The sequence below is a fragment of the Lathamus discolor genome, chromosome Z (assembly GCF_037157495.1).
Source record: "Lathamus discolor isolate bLatDis1 chromosome Z, bLatDis1.hap1, whole genome shotgun sequence".
In the NCBI taxonomy this organism is placed as follows: domain Eukaryota; kingdom Metazoa; phylum Chordata; class Aves; order Psittaciformes; family Psittacidae; genus Lathamus; species Lathamus discolor.
In genome coordinates this window covers 17,344,438-17,365,941 of record NC_088909.1, presented here as the reverse complement: position 1 = coordinate 17,365,941, position 21,504 = coordinate 17,344,438, and the positions used below count along the sequence as shown (strand labels likewise).

General features: G+C 41.3%; 1 protein-coding gene across 3 annotated transcripts in view; it reads left to right on the top strand.

The window, feature by feature from the left end:
• Positions 1 to 21,504, top strand: part of TOX3 (TOX high mobility group box family member 3) — a 233,828-nt gene that overhangs the window by 109,126 nt on the left and 103,198 nt on the right. For 2 of the 3 annotated variants that reach the window (XM_065663281.1, XM_065663277.1), the window contains exon 1: positions 15,941 to 15,979. The exons of the other annotated variant lie outside the window; for it this stretch is intronic. The gene's annotated coding sequence lies outside the window, so the exon portion shown is untranslated. Of the gene's footprint in view, positions 1 to 15,940; positions 15,980 to 21,504 lie in introns of those variants that run through there. 3 annotated transcript variants of the gene reach the window in all.

Here is a 21,504-nt window from a genome sequence, read left to right as displayed (position 1 = left end):
GTTCTTACTTATGATGATCATCTTGATATTTGAAAGACCCTTAATAGCCCATTAGCAACCCATTATAGTGATCTTTCTGCTGAGGTGACCATCTCCTGTAATGACAGATGTGATTAAAAAGGATACAGCTTCACAGTTTTCAGATTGGTTAGCAGTCTGTTGTGGTTTAAGCCCAGCGGGTAACTCAGAACCATGAAGCTGGTCTCTCGCTCCCCACACCCTTCTACCTCCTCCTCTCCTCCTCCTCTCCCCCACCTTCCCCCCCTCCCTCCCACTCCTGGAGTGATGGGGAGGAGAATCGAAAGAATGTAACTCCCATAGGTTGAGATAAGAACAGTCCAGTAACTAAGGTATAACACAAACCACTACTGCTGCCACCAATAATAATAATGATAAGGGAAATAACAAGGGAAGAGAATACAACTGCTCACCATCCTCCCACTGGTACCTAGCCCGACCAGAGCAGTGATCTAGACCTTCTGGGTAACTGCCCCCAGTTTATATACTGGGCATGATGTGCTGTGGAATACCGCTTTGGTTAGTTTGGGTCAGGTGTCTTGTCTCTGCTTCCTCCTAGCTGCCCCTCCTCTCCGGCAGAGCATGAGACTCAGAAAGTCCTTGGTCAGAGTAAACATTACTTAGCAACAACTAAAACCATTGGTGTTATCAGCGTTGTTCCCAGGCTGAAAGTCAAAAACTTAGCACTGCACCAGCTACTAAGAAGGAGAAAAATGACTGCTACTGCTGAGCTCAGGACACAATTGATATAGAATGCATGCATTCAAATGGCAGAAAAAGAAACCTGGATTATTGTTTCTAAGAACAAGATGGGGAGAAGGAAAATAAAAGGACAACTGACTCTTCACTATTGATGTAGAGGGTGGCCCATGAGAAATGTGTGCTCAGATTCTCAAATATATGAATAAAATGCTGCAACAGAAGAAGGATTGTTATTACCAGTAAGGAGCATCTGAAGATACCAGATTCTTCACTGTGTTCTTGTAGCTTTTCAAATTATTATCATTATTTCTTTCATAGTAGAATATTGATGCTGCAAAACAAAACAGGAGAGATATCTATATGGAAGAAAGAGTGTTTGAATTCTTACAGTCAACACTGACAGTGAGAAAGGCTGAGGATAAACACTTACCGGTGAAGTGAGCTGCCTAAAGTGTCCAGAAAATACCAGATCTAGTAATGTGATCTGGCTTCTGAATTCCACTTACATGTCCTACCTGGGTCAAACCATTACCTTTTGAGGGCAATAGGTTGTATTAGTAATGTCTAATTAGCTAATAATTTGTGTCATTGCCCCTTGGTAAGTAGTGATAGGACATGACACCTATACAGGGAAAAAAAAAAATAATAGTCCATGAACTCTTACTACTTCTGCAAAGAGAAGCGAAGTTTTACATTCATAGTTGAAATTGATCTAGAAGAGTATCTGATGTTATATAAACAGCATATCTGTTCATGACTAAAGATATTTTACAATGTAAGAGTCCTATTAAGTCATAGAAAATGCATAAAATGTTTTATATAAAAAAAACCTGAAAGCAAACTTTTAAATTTCACTCTACAGAGAAAAATAAAAGCTGATCGTTGACCTACAAAAGCTCAAATACAGCTTTATTTATAGTTTACATCCAAACAATTTACATCAAACATTTTCTGGAGAGATGTGACTGACTCTTTGGGAAGTGCAACCTAGAATAACCCTTGATCTTCCATGCTGTCCTGGGTTCAGCAGTAGCAGTCATTTTTTTCCTTAGTGGCTAGTGCAGCACATGTGTTTTTGACTTTCAGCCTGGGAACAATGCTGTTAACACCGATGGTTTTAGTTGTTACTCAGTAATGTTTACTCTGACCAAGGACTTTCTGAGTCTCATGCTCTGCCAAGGGAGGAGGGGAAGCTGGGAGAAAGCAGAGACAAGACAACCAACCCAAACTAGCCAAAGGGGTATTCCATACCACAGCACGTCATGCCCAGTATATAAACTGGGGGCAGTTACCTGGAATGGCTAGATCGCTGCTTGGGCTGGGCTGGTTATCGGTGGCCGGATGGTGAGCAGTTGTATTCCCTTCCTTGTTATTTCCCATATCATTATTATTATTGGTGGTAGCAGCAGTGGTTTGTGTTATACCTGACTTACTGGACTGTTCTTACCTCAGCCTGTGGGAGTTACATTTTTTTGATTCTCCTCCCCGTCTCTTCAGGAGTGGGGTGCTAAAAAAGTGGGGGGAGTGAGCAAGTGGCTGTGTGGTTCTGAGTTACCTGCTGGGCTTAAATCATGACAGTTCTTTGTGGCACCCAACATGGGGCACGAAGGGTTGAGATAATGACGGATCTGACCAGAGTGTGTCTAATCATATTTGTGATAAGCATTCATTGTTTCAGATTAATAGTCACTCGTCACAAAGCTGATTTATTGGCTCTCAAAGTTGTTGCGCTTGATCTCAGAGTTTCAGCATGTTGTAGCTTTACTTACAGCTGGTATTTGCTGCTTTAGTGTTTATAGGTGGGGGTCCTGGGCTAAGGTTCTTTTTTAGCTGTACTGTATAGTAATGACTTGTAATACAATAGACTCATTGATCATGAAACTGGGCTGGCTTGCATTGCAAATGTGGTCGTCACCTCTATACTTTGGGAGGTATACAATGGAAGTGTTTAGCAATTACACATCTTTTTTTTCCCTCCTGGGGTGGTCAACCTATGAAGGAGACATTCCCTCACACCTTCTGCTCCCCTACCAGACTCTTTAGAGTGGGAGTAGATGCTGGAAGAGTGAAAGATCCTGAATATCTTTACAATGCCCTTGAAAGCACCCTGCTCCTCTTGCTGGGAGAAAGCTTGTTGCTGCATATGCTCTCTCTGTTTTGCCTACGGCGTGACCACCCTGAGAGTGCCTGACCTTGTTCAATCATGGAAGCTAAGCAGGGTCCGGCTTGGGTCTTCTCTATGGTTAAACAATGATATAGGAAGACCACCAAGAGATTTTCCCGATGCTGGACAGTCATGAGTGGCAGGGTGGCTTCGCCTCCTCCCTGGCAGAGCATGAGACTCAGAAATCCTTGGTCAGAGTAAACATTACTGAGCAACAACTAAAAACATCGGTGTTATCAGTTCTGTTCCCAGGCTGAAAGTCAAAACCACAGCACTGCACCAGCTACTAAGGAGGAGAAAAATGACTGCTGCTACTGAACCCAGGACAGTATCCACACTTTATTCCATACCGTTCATGTCATGCTCAGATCACACATTTTTCAATATAACATCACTCTTGTCTCGTATATATATACATATATATATACACACACACACACACACACACAAAAAAAAGAGAGATATCATTCCGTAGTGCATGGGCCAATCTGTATAAAGCTGCTGAGTTCATCCCATCCATGATGTCAGGCTCCATCTCTTGTAACAGTCTTTCAGAGCAGGAGAGATGGTATGCAGTGTTGGATTATTGCTTGCTGGTGACACCATGGAACTCGTCTGGTCACTGCTGAGCTCGTCTGGTTTCAGCAAAATTCATTCTCTGTTGGGATGATGGTCAGAGGGAAGTCAGGGCCAGTCGCTGGTGACCTGAAGGCATCTAGTTGGTGGGTTATAAAAGTGCTACATAGCTATAAACAGCATATAATTGACTTCATTGGCTGTTTTCCCTAAAATCAAATCCCCTTGAGGTACACATTGGACTTCCCCATCTTCCCACATTACCCACCAAGTATGTCCAGGTCCCTGAGCAAAAGCAATGCTATGAGTGGGTTTCCCTTTACCTGAAGCAGGAATAACCCAGACTGTCTTCCCCAGCAAATTCTTTATGTGCACCACAGGAGCTTCATCCCCTTCTACAGTATGTAAAAGTTCTGACTGGGCTGGCCAGCCCTGTTGGCAGATCCTCTGGTGTTGACCAAACGGGTGGCTTTTGGTAAATGTGTATCACAGTGTTTGAAAGTCCCACCACCCGTTGCTCTCAGTGTGGTTTTTAACAGCCCATTGTACTGTTAGATTTTCCAAGAGACTGGTGCATGGTAAGGGATGTGATATACCCACTCAATGCCATGCCCTTTGGCCCAAGTGTCTATAAGGTTGTTCCAGAAATGAGTCCCATTGTCTGACTCAGTTTTCCTTGGGGTGCCATGTTGCCACAAATTCTGTTTCTCAAGGCCCAGGATAGTGTTCTGGGCAGTGGCGTGGGGCACAGCGCATGTTTCCAGCCATCCGGTGGTTGCTTCTGCCATGGTAAGCACAGGGCACTTGTCTTGGCAGGCTGGTAGGAGTGTGATATAGTCAATTTGCCAGGCCTCCCCATATTTGTACTTCAGCCATTTCTCTCCATACCAGAGGGGTTTTAACTTCTTGGCTTGGTTAATTGCAGCATGTTTCACAGTTGGGAATAACCTGGGCAATAGTGTCCATTGTTAAGTCCACCCCTCAATCACGAGCCCATCTGTATGTTGCATCTCTGCACTGATGGCCTGAAGTGTCATGGGCCCACCAGGCCAAAAATAATTCACCCCTATGTTGCCAATCTAAGTCCATCTGAGCCACTTCAATCTTGGCAGCTTTATCCACTTGTTGGCTGTTCTGGTGTTCCTCAGTGGCCCAGCTCTTGGTACATGAGCATCTACATGGCGTACCTTCACCACCAGGTTCTGCACCCGGGCAGCGATATCTTGCCACAGTGCAGCAGCCTGGATGTGTTTACTTCTGCGTTGCCAGTTGCTCTGCTTCCATTGCTGCAAGCACCCCCACAGGGCACTTGCCACCATCCATGGGTCAGTATAGAGGTAAAGTATTGGCCACTTTTCTCATTCAGCAATGTCCAGGGCCAGCTGGATGGCTTTCACCTTGGCAAACTGACTCGATTCACCTCCTTCAGCATTTTCCGCAACTTGTCGTCGGGACTCCATACAGCTGCCTTCCACCTCGGATGCTTTCCCACAATACGGCAGGACCCATCAGTAAACTAGGCATATTGCTTTTCACTTTCTGACAGTTTGTTATATGGTGGGGCCTCTCCAGCATACATCACCTCGTCCTCTGGTGACTTTCCAAAATCTTTGCCCTCTGGCCAGTCCATGGGGACTTCTAGAATTCTTGGACGACTGTGATTTCCTATTCGAGCTTGTTGTGTATTTAGTACAGCCCACTTACTCCATGTAGCATCAGTTACATGATGTGTAGAGGTGACCCTGCCTTTGCACATCCAGCCTAGCACGGGCAGCCAGGGTGCCAGGAGGAGCTGTGCTTCAGTGCCAATCACTTCCGAAGCAGCTCAAACCCCTTCATAGGCTGCCAGTGTTTCTTTCTCAGCTGGGGTATAGCTGGCCTCAGATCCTTTGTATCCCCGACTCCAAAAGCTGAGAGGTTGACCTTTAATCTTCCCTGGAGCTTTCTGCCAGAGGTTCCATGTAGTACCATTCTCCCCGGATGCGGTGTAGAGCACATTTTTCACACCTGGCCCAGTCCAGGCTGGTCCAAAGGCTACTGCATGAACTATCTCACGTTTAATTTGCTCAAAGGCTTGTTGTTGCTCAGGCCCCATTTAAAATCATTCTTCTTCCAGGTCACATGATAGAGAGAGGCTTACAATCAAACTGTAATTTGGGATGTGCATTCTCCAGAACCCCACAGCACCCAAGAAAGCTTGTGTTTCTTTCTTATTAGTGGGTGGAGACATTGCTGTTACCTTGTTGATCACATCTGTGGGGATCTGGTGATGTCCATCTTGCCATTTTATTCCCAACAATTGAATCTCCCGTGCAGGTCCCTTGACCTTACTCCGTTTTATGGCAAAACCAGCTTTCAGCAAGATTTGGATTATTTTCCTCCCTTTCTCAAAGACTTCTTCTGCTGTTATCACCCCACACAATAATGTCATCAACGTATTGCAGGTGTTCTGGAGCTTGCCCCTGTTCCACTACAGGCTGGATCAGTTCATGGCAGAAGTTAGAGCTGTATTTCCACCCCTCGGGCAGTCAGTTCCAAGTATATTGGATGCCCCTCCGAGTAAAAGCGAGCTGTGGCCTGCACTCTGCTGCCAAAGGAATTGAGAAAAATGCATTGGCAATATCAATTATGGCATACCACTTGGCTGCCTTTGACTCCAGTTTGTACTGAAGTTCTAGCATGTCTGGTATGGCAGCACTCAATGGTGGTGTGACTTCATTCAGGCCACGGTAGTCTACTGTTAGTCTCCACTCTCCCTTAGACTTCCACACTGGCCATATGGGGCTATTAAAGGGTGAGCCGGTCCTACTGATCACTCCTTGGCTCTCCAGTTTACAGATCAGCTTATGGATGGGAATCAGGGAGTCTTGGTTGGTGTGATATTGTCACCAGTGCACTGTTGTGGTCGCAATCGGCACTTGTTCTTCGACCTTCAGCAACCCCACAACAGAAGGATCCTCTGAGAGACCCGGCAAGGTGGACAGCTCCTCAATTTCTTCTTTCTCCAGAGCAGCAATACCAAAAGGCCGTCGGTACCCTTTTGGGTCTTTGAAGTACCCTCTCCTGAGGTAGTCTATGCCAAGGATGCATGGAGCCTCTGGACCAGTCACAATGGGGTGCTTTTGCCATTTCCTCTCAGTCAGGCTGATTTCAGCCTCTGGTACAGTCAACTCTTGGGATCCTCCTGTCACTCCAGAAATATAAATGGCTTCCACCCCTTGACAGCTCGATGGCATCAAAGTACACTGTGCACTGGTATCTACTAGAGCCTTATACTTCTGTGGGACTGATGTGCCAGGCCATCTGATCCACACAGTCCAGTAAATCCGATTGTCCCCTACCTCCACCTGGCTGCAGGCAGGGCCCCTCTAATAGTGATCACAGCATTGGTCACTTATGTCTTATAGACAAGGATTAGTCTTTATCACAGGAGCTGGAGTAAAATCAGCTCTTCCACTCCATCTGGGAATCTGCTCACCAGAGACTGAAGCTGCAGCTTTCATGGGATGGTCAGCCTTGACCTTTGTTCTCCTCTTCAGTTCATGCACCCATTCCTCCAGAGCTGAGGTAGGTTTTCCATCTCACTTCATCATGTCTTCTCAATGATCCCACATGTAAAACTGTAGGGTGGCCCTTGGTGTGTACCTCCTATATCATCTCTCTCAAGCGGTAGGATGTCTTTTGTTAATAGCTGAGATGTGCACGTGGGGAGCTGGATAGATTGGATAGATCATCTCTCAATTGTTTGAACTCCTGGGACAGTTTTTCCACAGCTGAAATGATAGAAGGGGTGAGATTGTCTTCAAACTCTTGGAGTTGATGAATCATTTTATCCACTGTTGGTGGTGCTATATCATTCCAGGTTATTGCTGCCAGTGAGTGTGCATATGATGATGGTGCAAATTTCCGTATAAATTTCCGCCACATGGGTCATGTACATTCAACTTCATCTGGATCTATGGGTGCATTCCCAGCATCTGGCCTGCAATAGATCGTCTCTACAATGGCTGATTCCCTCAGAGACAGGACGACTTTCTCTAGCGTGGTCCATTTCGCTGAATGACTCATTATCGTCCTTGTATGGAAACTTTTCTTTCACAGCTGCCAAGAGCTGCCTCCAAAGGCTGAGGGATCATTCTTTTGCAATTGCTTTGCCAATTCCCCCTTCCCTAGCAAGTGATCCCAGCTGCTTAGCTTCCCTACCTTCTAGTTTGTGACCGTTGGCCCCATTGTCCCAGCATTGGAGCAACCAGGTGGTGGTGTGCTCCCATGGTTGACGGGTAAAATCTTTCACCATATTCCGTAGCTCTGTTGAAGTCCAGGGTCGAGAAGTCACCTCTTCTTCTTCCTCTTCCTCTGATTCATGTAATAATAACTCTTGTTCAGATGCTGTCCTGTGTAGTAAGTGCACTGGTTCTTCATCTTTCTTCACTGTATGGGTTGCTCTTTGTGCTTCTTGTTTGCTTTCCCCCTTGCGTACAGGGGCAACCAATATTGGCACGAACTGGTCCTCTGGTTTAGCTGCAGTGATTATCACCGTGGTTGGAGCGGCTGCAGTATCTGTTGTCGGGGTTGGTGCAGTCACTGTGCTTGGGGTTTGAGTAGCACCAGAAGCTGTGTTGTCTGTTGTAGTCAGAGTCTGAGTAGCTGCTGTACTTGTCACTGGGGCTGGTGTAGCTGCTGTATTTGGAGTTAGAGTAGCTGTGTTCTCTATTGCTTTGCCATCAGATCCAGAGACATTTTTTTCCTTTTGAAGGTGCTGGAAAGTATTGAACAGGGCTCTGTAAGCATAGGCAAGCCCCAACACGTTGCCATGATGTATCCCTCTCTGGTATGACAAGGATGACAACACATGTCATTTAAGTGTTTTGCTAATTTTTCTGGATTTTACATTTGTTCAGGGGTGAAGTTCCAAAGCCCTGGAGGGGCCCGCTGGCCTAGATACTTGCCCATACTATCCCACACACTCTGCCACTCATGACTGTCCAGCCTCAGGAAAATCTCTTGGTCCTCCTATATCATCGTCTAACCCTAGACAAGGCCCAAACCCGACTCTGCATAACTTTTGAGATCAGACGAAATGGTCTTGGGTAAAACGCACTCTGTATGTGTACCAACATGGCGATCCCCATCACAGTCAGCAGGCAGGTCTCAAGGCCATTCAAAACCTTCAGAACTCTCAAATGATGCTGTAAATAGTCTGGTGGGGGAGCAGAGGGTGTGAGGGAATGTCTCCTTCATAGGTTGACCACTCCAGGAGGGAAAAAAAAGATGTGTAATTGCTAAACACTTCCATTGTATACCTCCCAAAGTATAGAGGTGACGACCACACTTGCAATGCAAGCCAGCCCAGTTTCATGATCAATGAGTCTATTGTATTACAAGTCATTACTATACAGTACAGCTAAAAAAGAACCTTAGCCCAGGACCCCCACCTATAAACACTAAAGCAGCAAATACCAGCTGTAAGTAAGCTACAACATGCTGAAACTCTGAGATCAAGCGCAACAACTTTGAGAGCCAATAAATCAGCTTTGTGACGAGTGACTATTAATCTGAAACAATGAATGCTTATCACAAATATGATTAGACACACTCTGGTCAGATCCGTCATTATCTCAACCCTTCGTGCCCCATGTTGGGTGCCACAAAGAACTGTCATGATTTAAGCCCAGCAGGTAACTCAGAACCACACAGCCACTTGCTCACTCCCCCCACTTTTTTAGCACCCCACTCCTGAAGAGACGGGGAGGAGAATCAAAAAAATGTAACTCCCACAGGCTGAGGTAAGAACAGTCCAGTAAGTCACACAAACCACTGCTGCTACCACCGATAATAATAATGATATGGGAAATAACAAGGAAGGGAATACAACTGCTCACCAGCCACCAACCAATACCCAGGCCAACCTGAGCAGCAATCTAGCCATTCCAGGTAACTGCCCCCAGTTTATATACTGGGCATGACGTGCTGTGGTATGGAATACCCCTTTGGCTAGTTTGGGTTGGTTGTCTTGTCTCTGCTTTCTCCCAGCTTCCCCTCCTCCCTGGCAGAACATGAGACTCAGAAAGTCCTTGGTCAGAGTAAACATTACTTAGCCACAACTAAAACCATCGGTGTTATCAGTGTTGTTCCCAGGCTGAAAGTCAAATACACATCACTGCACTAGCCACTAAGGAAAAAAATGACTGCTACTGCTGAACCCAGAATGGTGACAGTATGGGTCAGTATCCAGCTCAGTAGGCCCCTTCAGTTCTTTGGAAGCGTTGGAGATGGAAGTCCACAACAACAAGCTGCAGAAACATCTTGTTCTTAGAAACAATAATCCAGGTTTCTTTTTCTGCCATTTGAATGCATGCACTCTGTACCGACTGTTTCCTGGGTTCAGCAGTAGCAGTAATTTTTCTCCTTCTTAGTAGCTGGTGCAGTGCTGTGGTTTTGACTTTCAGCCTGGGAACAACGCTGATAACACCGATGGTTTTAGTTGTTGCTCAGTAATGTTTACTCTGACCAAGAACTTTCTGAGTCTCATGCTCTGCCAGGGAGGAGGGGGAGCCGGGAGGAAGCAGAGACAGGACACCTGACCCAAACTAGCCAAAGGGGTATTCCATACCACAGCACATCATGCCCAGTACATAAACTGGGGGCAGTTACCCAGAAGGTCTAGATCACTGCTCGGGTCGGGCTGGGTGTCGGTGGGCGAGTGGCGAGTGGTTTTATTCTCTCCCCTTGTTATTTAGAATCATAGAATAGTTAGGGTTGGAAAGGACCTTAAGGTCATCTAGTTCCAAACCCCTTGCCATGGGCAGGGACACCTCCCACTATGTCATGTCACCCAAGGCTCTGTCCAGCCTGGCCTTGAGCACCACCAGGGATGTAGCATTCACAGCTTCCTTGGGCAACCCATTCCAGTGCCTCACCACCCTTACAGTAAAGAACCTCTTCCTTATCTTACAGGTAAGAACTTCTTCCTTATCTTCCTCCATTTTCCCTTATCATTATCATTACTGGTGTTAGCAGTAGTGGTTTGTGTTATACCTTAGTTACTGGGCTGTTCTGATCTCAGCCCATGGGAGTCACAGTCTTTCGATTCTCGTCCCCATCCCTCTGGGAGCGGGGGTATTAAGAAATGGGGGGGAGTGAGCGAGCAGCTGCGTGGTTCTGAGTGTACTGGCTGGGCTTGAATCACGACACATGCTCTTTTTCAGGCTGCTGCTACCTGTGGCTGTTTATTTAATGAAAAAGCAGCTCCATTTTTCTAATGAACACTTGGAACTCCCTGCATACTAGTGTTATTGGGACATGGGATCAACACACTGTAAACAAGATATATCTTATCAAAACTGGTCGCAAGGGACTGCTGTTTAGAACTGTAAATTGTCATGAAGCTGTCTGCTTAATCTTTTTTGCATTCATTTTTATTAGATTTCTTACTGCTTCCTTCAATTATGTTTGAAAATTATTAAAAGTAAGAGTTTGGAAAAATGCAGTCTTTTGAGCTGTCAACTCTGACACTGTGCTTAGACAGAATACATATAAATAAAAACCCTCCCAATATTTGCTTTAATATTTTCTGGCATAGTACCATGTGTAATTATGTTGTTAGCTGCAAGTTCCCAGGTGAGATTGGAAGTGATTTTCTCTCCCTTATGATGGCTTGATGACTTTATAATACTAAAGGAGCAGTCATTTATTAGAATTTCAGGCTGGGAAAAATACCAGGTTGATATTGAAACCACTTCGGTTTGTTAAATTCGTATCTTCATTTCCATTTTATCACTTCAGACTTTCTGAGTTTGTCAGCAATAAAGCACCTACAGCAATAAAACAAACTAATGGAAAGAAGGGGATTACATTCAAGGCAGGGGAGGAACAGGAAGTTTGTTCACTTTGTACAGCTATAAGACACACAGACGGGATACCACGCTATAATTGAAGTAGTTCCGTACCTGCATTGCAGCTTTGGGAAGTCATGAATTTAGTCAAGAATGGAAGCAGAGCACACCTGTATCTCTGTTGCAGTCTTCTCTGACGTTCTAGCACAGTCACTTAAGTGTGCTGCGATTTTTATATCTGTTTGCCAGAGCTGCCCATGACCTTCTAGGATATTTCCCTGCTTTGACCTTGAAGAAGAGCACTTTGCTCACTCCCCACCCTCCCCAACTTTTGCTTTAAAATCTTGTTTTTATTATTCTTCTAGGACAAGATAACAACCCTTTCTCATTTCAGTTTCTCTGCTGCTCATGCCAGGAATTCCTCTCTAGATGATTTGATTCTTTGATTAGATGGCTTAAGTGCCTTCACAGTGCCCATTTCCCTCAGCAGGTAGCTAACAAAACTTGTTTTATTGACAACAAAAATTTTATTTTGTAGCTCTTGAATAGCTTTTCTTTAGAAAGCAACAGCACCCCCAGCCCTCTTTAACAGAAACCTCAAAAAAACAACAAAAACTACTACTTGTTGCTTGCTGGGTTTTTATGGGTTTCCCATTCCTGATTCACAGCTGTCCTTCCTCCAGGGCAGACCACCAGCCCTGAAAGCACCTTTGCCTGCTGTGACTCCTCAGGCAATTGTTACAGGCTGGCTTTCTTCTGAGCCGTGTCAAGGGAGTTATATAAACCTCCTTACACTACAAGTAGTTAGTATATCATTTATAGTAAGCTGTTAGGAATAATGGTCTACTGCTTCAAAACAAAATCTAATTAATCACAGAAGTGAGTACAAGCGAGTAATTAAATGGAGATAAAAAGTGTAATTCACACAAATGCCTAATTATTGTAAGATTATTACAATTTTCAAAATCTTTTCTGTATCTAAGTCACTTTTGAAAGTGGGACTGTAGCTCCTATGTTACTTAAATAGCTTTGGAAATGTTATATGCTGGTTTGCATTTCTTCCATTGACTCTATTTTATGTGCTCGTGTTGAATGATTTATACGCAGCTGTCTGTAGTAGACTAGCACAGTGCTCAATCATTAACTATTAGGCCAGTGTTAAACTGGACCAACTGAAACACATGCTGTTGCCTGAGAAGGGAGAAAAGAAGGTTTTGCTGTGCTTTGCAGATGTATGTTTTATGATGAATGATATTTACATGATTTACATTAATTTATGAGAGACCAAGTGTGTCTAGTGATGTCAGGGTAATTATAAATATTTTATGATTTACAATGAACAGAGCTGTCTTTGCTTTCTGGAGTGAGGCCTGGATACAAGAAGATAGATTACTCTGGTACCATAACACATTTGATCACATTCTTTATATGTGGTGTTTCACATCTTTGAATTCTGACTGAATTTGCAAAATGGAAAGGGCAACATCATGTGTTGGGATGCTCCCAAATAAGCAAACCTTTTGAAATATGCATCTTTACCTGCACTGGGGGGGGGGGCGGGTTAAACAGCAAAAGAGCTAGAGGACTGGCTAATTTTCCTCAAAGGGGCATTTTTCCAATGGTGTGCTACCTTATTTTTTATTTGTAGTTTGGTGAAGTTTTTGAGATACAAAATTTCCTGATTGCCCTATAAGGGCATAATTCCAAGGAGATTAGTACAAAGGGTAGACTAAAGCAAGCATAGCCTCCCAGGAAGTAACAACACTCAAGCAGCATTTGCCTTTTTCTTGCCCATGGAACTGAAGGCTGCTGCTGTATCGGATGGAAGAGTATAGCTGAGGGATGGGGAAGGAACTGGAGTAGGATATTCTCAGGAGCCAGTTAGTCCATCTTTCTGTGAAACTTCGCAGGGATCTTGGACACAAGAGCAGGTTCTGGAGAAGAGCAGGTCTTTGAAGAGAAGAGACACAAATTTGTCACATCTATTTCTGCCTGCAGCAGCACTGCACAGGCTTTTGCCCATTGGTCAGATTGAGACTATATGCCGCTGCCTTCTCAGTGACACTGCATGGAGCACATTTGGAAACCTTACCTTCGCAGAAGCTGCTTTTATGTATACTGGATATAACATGGACAGTTTAATGTTTCATTAATTCTACAGTTGAGCAAAGAGGAATTAAAGTAAGAAGGCAAAGGCATTAGCAGTTATGATAAATCAAATGTGAAAATTGCATACGTTTGGTTCTTCCGCAGTACAAAAGAAGAAATCATGATGCTAAAACCATTAAATCATAGTACCTTTTGTAGAATACAGCTTCTAAGAATGGGAAAGTCTTTAAGGTGGAAGTGGGTGGAATGAGAGCACTCAGTGAAAAAACAAATTTTTAAATGAGAAAAAAAACCAACAAACAATTGTAGTCTTAATCATAAATTTAAACCAACAATAGTGTGTGTGGCTTTAATCCAACATAGTAGAACACAGCAAACTGTTCTAGCTTACTAATACACAGAAAGAAAGGAATGTCTGGATGACGGGGAAAGGAACATCATGGGACTGATAACAGCTAAGGAGACAGTAAATAAGACTGGGGATGCTGGCCTTCAAGATAACAGAGTGGCACCCAACGTGCAGTGAGGCTGGATCAGAACAGAAACAAGGACATACCAGCTGCTAACTCAGCACTAGGACCTTGTGAGCATCCACAAGCACTGAGGTCATTCAGTAAACACAGTGAGGAAGACTATCAGGGATCACCAGAGACCCCCCCTCAGCAAGAAAGCGCGTGTGTAATTAGGATGTAAATATTATAATTGGTTCCCAGAAATCTCATGAATATGTAAATCATTTCCTGGAAAAGCTATGAATGTGCTAAATATAGAGCTGCTGCTGGCAAGTAATGGGTGTGCTCAACTTTGCAGAACTATCCAGAGCTGCAATAAAGAATACCTGCTTTCTAAAACTCCAAATTGAGTCCTAGAGAATTTCTCTAACTGACTTTGGTGCTAACACAACCACACAACTGTTTCATGGTCCATTCTTGTTCCCATGCTTAGAAGATATTACAGATCTGCAAGACTAAAAAGAGCAGTCTGGAATGGTTCAAGGTTTTGAGGAATTTAATTCATTAGAGAAAAGGAAATCAGGAAAGCTAAATCCATGAAAAAAGACAACAGAAGGTAACTACTGGTGTATTTAAAATCCTCAAGGGGCAGAAAGCATTGATATTACAAGACACTTTGTACCTGTGTGGTAAATACAGGTAGTTGGTAATGTGAGCCACTGCTGGAAAAAAGTCAGTGTGAAAGAACTGGGGACAAATGTATTTACATGTGGAATATAATGGAAAAAGAATGAATAGGACAGAAGAACCTGACAATGCCAAAAGATGTGTAGTAAATGGAAGAGGAGTTAGGAAAGTATATTTAGAAAGAAGTGTTGTGAAACATGATTGGTATACTAGGGGCTAGCTGATGCTAGCAGGGGTAGTGTATTACCTATGAGTGCTTCCTAATGTAGTTCAAGCTGTCAAAACTGACCTGGGCAGCTGGCTTACTCCCCAGCATTCACCCTGACACATGGCTGGTGCTGCTGATTTTTCTTTTTTTTTTTTTCATGTGGCCATGGGCTCTTTCAGGCTCTTTCCTTGGTTGGAACAAGAAGTGACCAAGACATAGCCTTAATGGATCCAGGAGGAGCCTTTTTGCCTCTAAAAGTAGCTTGGACATTGCGATGCTGCTCCAAAGCGTGTCTTGGAGACAACTCATTAAATTGCAATCTCAGCTCATTTGAAAATGAGCATATCTTCCTAGATGGCCATTGGGGACGTTAGGAAAATTTGGAAGTGTGAACTGCAGAGTGAACTATATGAACATGCTGACATAGGAAAAAAAAACCTTAGTAATTATTAGCTATTAAAAATCTCACCATTTTGAGTTTATTTACAATTCATGTATAAATGTTGTGAAATGTTTCACCTTCCTTCATACATGTTTGGTTGTTGTTACCTGGGATAAGTTAGCTTACATGGCAGAGAATTCCAAGTCCAAAAACTCAGACTCTCATTGTTGGCACTAGCAAATAAAATGTGGTTTTCTGACTGTTATCACTCAGCTACAAAGACAAATCAATGGGAACGTCTGATAGCAGTATTGTTAACTCCAGACATTCCAAAGTTTTGATGATAGCTAAAAAAATAAAAATCACTTATTCTTAATGAAGTAATAAATGTTGGCTTCCTTTTATTTCCTTTTGATTTCTGAGTACAATTTAAGGAATATTCCTGTTGCATTTTCTAACCTTTTTTTAATTTTTTTCTACAACAAATGAATTATATTCCTTTCAGTGTAAGAAAATCAGTGTCTTCTGTGGGTAGGGCATTCTTTTTTTCCTGTGTTATATTTCTGATTCTGCCATGGCCCTGTGGACTGATTTGAATTGGAAGCTTTCCTGTACTTGCATACTTTGTAAAGCAGGTTGGAAGCTGTGGGTGTGAGGTACTAGAGACCAGACCAATCACGTTATAAGGTTAACCAGATTCAGAAGATACTCTTCTGTCCCAGATTCTGGTAGGCATATTTCCTGTTTCCTCATGTACACCAAGGAACTACAAGAAACATGGGGTAGTTTGTACTCTCATCTCTCCTAATCCTTGGCATCATTCCTCAGACAGCTGTTTATATACCGGTGTAATGCATTGCTTAACATTTACCTCTTTATATATATGTCATCTCGGCTTTCAGTAGAAGTTTATGCGTGTGCTTAACTTGTTTGAAAACATTTTTCTTAATTTCATTTCTCTTCTAAAATAATGAATTTTGAAGATGAAGTCCATATTTTATATTTCCTGGTCAGTTCTTTTTGCTTGCCCTGGAATACACACTTTCCCTCCCAGTGAACGGTATGTTTGTGTTTTCCTTTTTGTCAACTGTGAAAAAATTTGGAACAGTTTCCATTCCTCCAAATACTTTAAGTTTTTGCTCTTAGTTGGTATTTTCTTAGTTTGCCTGAAATGTAATAATAAGCACTTCTCCTAAGAGACATATTTAAAGAATACCAACTAGGACTAATATTAAAGGAATATTAACTTTATTTTCCTTTCTTCACCCTTACAAAACAAGAGCTTCAAGTTTTATTAACTACTTAAGTTTCTTTAGATTACAAGGAGCATGTAAACTATTTTTGAACCTGCTTCTTTAAATTACTGATACTGTTCATGGCCGGGGGGGGGGTGGGGTGGGGTGGTGTGTGTGTGGTTTGCTTCCAAACCTCTTTTGTTCTCACTCTAAGTGAAATTGCTCTTAGTATTTTAAATGAGAACTGCAAAGTAACAGAGTTTCTCCTTTGCAACTGATATACAAGCTGTATTCTGGGATTTGAATATGCAAAATTACTAGGTGAGGCTGTCTTGAGGATATAAAAAATATAGGATAAAGTAAAATTTTGCCTGAAATTAAATTTGCAGGAATTTAAATATCTGTTGTTTAGTTCTAAGGAGATGTTGAAAAGGTTTTCCTGGATGCCATCCTTATTGATAGTATGTCTTTTGATCTGAGGCCAAATAAGAAATCTGGGTGCTAGTTTGGATTTGGAAATTTTCTTTAAATAAACATATTAGCTAAGTATGTAAATCTGCTTGTCATCACTTAAGGAATGTTACCAGAGTAAGAAACATCTGGAGCTCAATATCAGCTAACTTATTTAGTATGTTTCATCCACAGTATTTTAGGATTCTGTATCTCAATTGCTTAAGTCAGCTTTATCTAAAAGGCAATCAGTTGTAAGTTCTGTTGTTTACATTTAGACTCATATGAAATCCAGGGAGTATAGTTTTATAGGCCTAGTTCCTCAGCTTTCCTGATCTGTTCAGAAGCAGGCCAATACACACTGTGGTATGAGAAAATCAGAGCTAGAGTAATCATGGCTTTGAAAGACCAGTGCATTCTTTCACAGGAGACAGATTCTGAAAAATAATTGATACTGTTTAGGATTATGAATAACATGGTCTGGTTTATTTATCTGAAGTCACCACCGTGTAATTCCAGGAAAGGATTATTTGACCTGTTCTTGATAAGGACATAAGCACAGACATCAATACATCCTTCTGCCGTAGAGCTTCCTCAGTTTTGTGATCACATTTCCTCTTAAGCTTAAAAAAAGTTCTCAATCTAGTTCAAATTTTAAATCTATAGCAAACCATTTGTATGTTAGAGTTTTCAAACCTGATGGATGCTGAATATGTCATAGTGTACTCTTCCTAGCAAAGACCATAGGTTTTATTAGCCCATGGCGTATATCTTGTAGCTATTGAAGTGAGAATGGCTAATGACTGAACCTTTGTATGCAAAAACCCTACTGAATTAAGGAAATGTTGTTTAAGGAAATGCTATTTACTGATGGTGAGCTGGAATTGGGCTCATACTAGAGCATTTTGTGAATCTACTTTCCTTGAGTACCGTTCCATGTTTAATGACCCCCTGCAGCTGTGGGTCAGAAGTGTTGGTCTTGTGTCCTTGAGTAAACTATGTAACAATTTCTGATTATGTAATGCATGATGTAGCATCTGCTTATTATTTCAAATGCAGTCTTACAGACAAACCATAATGATCAGTATTATTATTTTTAGTAACTTGATAATGTGTGATGGCTTTGGAGCAAGAATTCCTTTGCTGTACTTTTCCTTGAGGAAGGGAGTACTGATTCAGAGTTTGATTTCCTTGATGTTGCCATAAAATGAAAGCTAAATAACCATATTCATAATAATTTGGAAATACAAATCACAGTGATGGCTTCAGTGTCTAAAGCTGATTTTCTGTCTTATTCTGCTACTCTGACTGTGGCAAGTCACATTGGGGGAAAAAGAGCTTACCAGTTTTTGATATATAAAAGTTAAAACTGAAATATCTATGATAGATTCGAGCTCACCAGGTCTTGATATATAAAAGTTAAAACTGAAATATCTATGATAGATCCATGAAATAATTTTAATATTAACTGAGCAAACAAAGCTCGTGGGTATGAGCCTCTGATGCCATTTAAATGATTATTATGTTTCAGTGTTGTTTGTGGAAGTTGTTTCACAATGTACCTAGTGTGTGAGTTAAGCTATTCCATATATTTTCTCTGACTCAATTAAAACTATAGTTCATCAGTGAAGGTCATTGTTTGTGTACTTACAAATACTTTGCAGTCTCCGTCTAGAGAATGTATATATTAGAAGAGACATCTTCTCGAAGGACTAGACAAAATAGAACGGCAGGGCAAGAAATTACTAGCACAGTGTTGAAAAAGTGTTTCGTACAAGAAAAATGGAAAGTGTATTAATTTGTATCATATCCAGTAATTATGCATTTCATTCCTCAGTGTGTCATGTGCCTCCTTGCTTCATTTCCTTATGATAAATTATGTTTCTGTATAATAGATTGACATTTTCTACTGGTCAAGATGAAAAAATAAGGGGAGTATAATAACACATATAAACCAAAAGTAGTAGTTACTCACACAAGAATGTTTCCAATCACTTATTTTTTAAAAGAATTGTGTTGGAGTGAGAGAAACCTATCTCATTATTTTAAAAACTTTTTCACATGTATCTTAGCACTAGAAAGAACGGTGGAGTCAAAATAATCTTTATACTGGCTTTCTTGTATACAGGGAAATATATCTAACAGGGAGTATTACTGCTATTTTCTGTTGTGATTTTATTTAATTAATGTTATTTCATCTGTGTACAGATGACATGCTGGGTTAGGCTCATAATGTGTCTGTTGTGAATCCATTAACTTCAGGTGCGATACAGCAGATGCACAAGCTGAAACCTGTTCTTTGAATCGCATTACACCCATGTGTAGACTTATTTGTATTTATGTTAGCTTGGACCCTTTCCTCTTTCTCTTTTCTTCCCTTTCTTAGAAAAGTGAAGAAGCTGACCCAAATCCTAAGGCAATGATAATGAATATTATTCAAAGAAACAGTTATCTGAAAAGGAAGAAATCTGTTATATGGTTGGTAATAGTTTTTTCACCTACTTCGGATGAAAGACATGAACTGACTGGTGCACTCCTTGCCTTATTTATTCTTCTGGAAGAAGTCAAATAGCATAATAGGAGGTGAGTCATTAGTATGCTACAAGAAATATGCAGCTCAGTAGTAAAATCTATTTGTGAAGCAGACTTACTAAATGTGTACTATGAAGAAAATACCATTGCATAGGCAGTGCTAAGCCCCTCAATGATGATTGTGTGTGTGTAAATGATCACCAATGTAGCTTTTAGACTGACAAGTTTTGACAGAGGTGTTCAAACAACTTCTGTGGAGCACTGCAGAGACACATTCTCTAATGCCATTGGGGACTACAGATTATTTGCTGAATGAAAATGAAAATGCTTTCACTTGCACAGAACATAGAATTTCATCACACTCATATATATTGAATAAGCTGTTGAAAAGGAAGATATCTACTGGAATTCAGAAAGAATTTTCCTGAGTTCTTATGGTGATAATAGGCCCTCTTTGTCTGATGAATCACTCAGCAGGTGTCAGCACTGAAAAAGCAGGCCTAAATTTTTCACATGGAGTTTTCTCTGTTATGTATTTTTTCTTTTTTTTTTTAAAGAATAATAAATAATGGGGTTTGTTGAATCCAAGGAAGATATTTGTTGTGACCGTAGAATGTGATTCTTTTGAGGAACAATGTGTAGTAGCAAATAGCCAATGAATCATACTCTCCAAACAAAAAAAACAGCATATAGAAAAGATCAAAGTTTATTATGCCTTGCTTACTATCAAAGAAAAATGTACTAGCAGATGCAATGTTAGCAAATTTGTGGTGCACTGTTCACTTTTCCCCAGCAGATGAACGACTGCCATTGATAGACTGGTCAGACAGATTAAAACAAAATCTTTTACAGATCAAGTATTCACGTGCTTTCTTTTCCAAGAAAATCATGAAAGCTGAAATGGAGTTTTATTGGAAATGATACAACTTCACTGTCAATTACAAGCAAATGAGAGACAAAAGGTAGGCTCAATGTTTGTATTTAATATTTCATTGCTAAAAGGCGTGGAATTCTTCTGAGTTATTCACACTTCTAAGAGCAAGATTGCACAAGACTCAGTGTTCAGTACCAAGTGATGAGGCTAAATGATTTTTCAAAATTACTGTGTGTAACAAAATCATTTAACTGCTCAGTATATGTCAGAGTGTGCTCAATGTGAAAAACAACTATGAGGTTCTTCTCCTACCATCTTGTCTCCTTCTTCCTGGATGGTATTTTTCTTTGTAGTATACCTTACAAGTCTATGGATTTTTTTGAAGGATGTTCCTCAAAATGTGTATGGTTAAAATACTCTTGAAAACAACAGGTTATCTTTGTATGGTAGAGGAGAGGAGCCCATCTGTATTGGTAGAAAAGATTTTTGGTTCACACACCTTCCCCCAGTTAGACTATACCTTCTAAGTACAGGAGGAATACCATAGTAAAATGTTATTATAAGGATAGCTCTTGTGGACTTTGGTTGTCTTCCAATCTCTCAATTTTCTCGACATAAAAAGTACCCAGGACCCTGCCTACATAATGTACTATTCTGTAAATGTAAAGGTAAAAACAAGGTTAACTGGTAAAAAATAAATCTGAGAGCTAGGTCCTTGCTTTGCTTGATTACAGAAAAAAGTTGAAATCTCTGTCTTTTGAGTTCTTCCTGTGCAGACTAAGTCATCTCCGTGTTCACTTTAGTGCATTTCTTTTATAATACTAAATGTAAATAGAGGTTGGAAAACTGTATCCAGTGGGCACTTACTATATTTATGGTAGGAAGAGGCAAAAACTTCAAACTATATGAAACAAGCAGAAGACAAGTAATTTGTCATATAAACCTAACTTTATCCAAAGATTTTTCAAATTAAACAGGGACTTGCAGAAAAAAACAAACAAAAAAACAACCTCCAAACAACAATCTTCAAATAAGTATCTATTATTCTTTAAAAAATAAATTAGGGCACTTCAAAAACTTAAGGGAAAAGGTTTTGTTTGCTGCATGCTGTCTAAGTTGCATGGGCCTTTGCAATGAGGAAGTCCAGTACAGAAAGCAACTTTTCTGATGAGAGCTGAAGAAACTGTAAGCTAATTGTGTTTCATTCGCAAACTATTAAATAGATAATTGTATTTAAACACTATGATTCTCTACTGTACTTATCTGATATAATACTTTCC